A 2,967-nucleotide genomic window follows, 5' to 3' on the forward strand; every position below is an offset into this window, starting at 1 on the left:
GAGAATTGAAAACCAATGTTTACACAAACATCATTTGTAGTAGTTCTATTCATATTTTCCAAAACAAAATAACAGGTGGAATGAACCCAAATGTCCGTCAGAGGGTTAATGGATAAAACCAACTGTGCATATATATAAAATGGGATACTAATTAGCAACAAAAAAGAGCAAACTGTTCATATGCGAGGTATTAGGCAGAGTGAGAAAAGCCAGTTTTAGGAAGTTATATACTGTATCATTCCATTTGTATGACATTTGAAAAGAAAAAAAAAGAACAAAAAAGTCACCTATATAGAACAGGTGAGTGAGTGACCTATGTAGGGTTGGGGAGGGAGTAACCATAAAAGGCTAGAACAGGAGAGTTCTATGGTGTTTTGGAACTGTTCTGTATCTTGATTGTGGTGGTGGTTACACAAATCCATATATACATTAAAATTTACTGAACTGTATATCAAGAGAAAAAGTCAATACTATTACATAAAAATTCTAAGTGTGAAAATAAAGAAATAAAATCAATACAGACTCAAGGATAATTATCTCATTCTTTGTTAAAACTCAATATTATTGTTATTTTTTTATTTTTACTCAAATGATTTCAGCTGTGAGTATTTGGATCTCTTTTAGAGCTCCCTGTGTAAATATGGTTTTTATTGGCATTGTTTTTATGAAGATTTCATCAATGAGAGTCTAACCTTAACTGAAAGGTCAGGAGAGGCAATTAATTGTATAATTGTTCATAGGAAAATGATTAAATTCCTCTGATTATTCCATACTATTAGAGATAGCATCTGGTTGGTCCAGATTAGTTGTAATAGATTACTTCTTATGATAGACATTCTTGCCAATTTTTGAGTTCTTACTTTGTAACGTTTAATTTATATTTTCCGTTTCAAGATGATATATATTGATTTATACAGTTTTCTACTTTAGCCTCAGAGGACTGTCTTTTAACTGCCCTTTCCTCAGCTAGTGACTGAGTAGGTGAATGCTTATTTGAAATCCAAAGAAATAGATTACTGACAATTGCTTGATATTAATTGATGAATTTATGAAAAGCAGAAAATGTCTTTGTATTTTCTAGTAGGGATTTTTTTTTTATAAATGTATTTTTTTTTAAGATTTTATTTATTTATTTGACAGAGAGAGATCACAAGTAGGCAGAGAGGCAGAGAGAGAGAGAGGAGGAAGCAGGCTCCCCGCTGAGCAGAGAGCCTGATGCAGGACTCGATCCCAGGACCCCGAGATCATGACCTGAGCCGAAGGCAGCGGCTTAACCCACCGAGCCACCCAGGCGCCCTCTATTTTAAATCATAATTAAGGACTACATAATTAATTTGGTTAACATTAATTCTGATAAGTAGAATCATTATTTCCTTTACATAGTGGAATACTAAATGGTGTACTTCCTAAACAATTATGCTACAAAGTAATATTTATAAATAAAACATTTAACATAATTTGACAGGAAATTATTTGATAGAATATTTTTAAAGCAACAATAAAAATTCCATGCTCTTGCAGAATGTGCTCTTGGGCCAATATCCTCTTGGAAATAGTGTAAACAATTCTAGGTATAATCAAAATGCCTTTCAGACACGCAAATAGATTTCCATTGCCTTTAAAAAAAAAAAGTGCGCTAATCTTTGTTTAATACCTATCATTTTTTCCAAAGAAGAAAAAAAGGAAAAAACATGAGTATATGTGAAGGAAAATGTGTGTGTTTGTGTGTGTGTGTGAGAAAGAGAGAGAGAGAGAGAGAGAGAGAGAGAAGCAGACAGAGACAGAGAGACAGAGAATGTACTAGCCCTTTTATTGTGGACTTGTATGGTCTTAATGACATATAGCTTTCTAGGCATTTAGAAGGATTGTTATTTGTGGGATAAAACCATGGTATGGTTGCCACAGGCTATGGACAAATCAAACAGAGAAACAGTTTAAGTGGTGTGGATATCAACAGGCTGACTCTAAGGTGGGCAGAAAATTACAGAGGCAGAGCTCCATTTCCATACAATTATAAATGTGTTTTAATGTCTTGATGCTTTGATTATCCATTAGAAACACTAGTAGTAACAGCTGAACAAGTCAAAATAGTATCAGCGTTATGTGAGTCACTCCTCACACTTTCCTTTCTCCTTGGTATTACCATCGTAATCCAACAAGGGATTGTTTAGTGCTTTGTGGAAACTGGTTATTTCTCCTAATGATTCGGCATGAATCATTACCTACAATACCCAGTTATTGGTTTCCTTTCAACCCGATCTTCTCAACTTTGAAATAAAGCCCAAGAAATGTCTGTCTGTATCTGCCTCAAGGAAATGCGTCTTGTTGTTTTCAGGGGCAAATGTGATTGGCGTCTCCTGCTACCACAAATCATGCAGTCAAGTCTCCTACATTTGGAGAAATCACAGAGGTCAATGCATTCCAAGTGCAATGGATGAGCTTCACCCTGAGAAAACCACTTTCATGATCACGGTAAATCCCCCGCCATTTAAGTATTCAGGGAAATGCTTTTAACCTGGCATAGCTCTTATTAGACATTTCAGTGTCTTAGAGCCATTTTGTTTACGGCTGTGATAAATGACAAAAGACTGGAAGTTGCAGAGGGACCAAGACATAAATGTTGCTTCCTAGAATTCTTGGGACTGTCCCAGAACGAAAACCTTCCAGAGCAGCTGCAGCCTGGACTGTGTGTGGGTGATCCCCTGCTACAGATTTATGCCCCCAGAGTATACTCCAAGTGCCCCATTTTCTATAGAGGAAATGACTCAATTTATAATTTCACCTGTGTATCACAGCTCCACCAGGATTTGCCGATAATGAAGGCTTCTGGAGCTTTCTCAAATGTCACAGTATTGAGAGCCACCATCCAGAATGATGGTGACACTAAACAGACACCAGACACGCAGGAATAAAAACTTTGTATAATTAGGTCATAGAAAATATCCATTATATATTTTGTAAAGTGGA

The 2,967-nt window shown here is 35.9% G+C and overlaps 1 non-coding gene across 1 annotated transcript; it reads right to left on the reverse strand.

The window, feature by feature from the left end:
* Nucleotides 1-2,332: 2,332 nt before the first annotated feature.
* Nucleotides 2,333-2,496, reverse strand: LOC132028876 (U1 spliceosomal RNA). The gene has a single exon (XR_009407573.1). It is a non-coding gene; the product is annotated as a U1 spliceosomal RNA (small nuclear RNA).
* Nucleotides 2,497-2,967: the final 471 nt, after the last annotated feature.

Source organism: Mustela nigripes, chromosome 12 (genome assembly GCF_022355385.1).
Source record: "Mustela nigripes isolate SB6536 chromosome 12, MUSNIG.SB6536, whole genome shotgun sequence".
In the NCBI taxonomy this organism is placed as follows: domain Eukaryota; kingdom Metazoa; phylum Chordata; class Mammalia; order Carnivora; family Mustelidae; genus Mustela; species Mustela nigripes.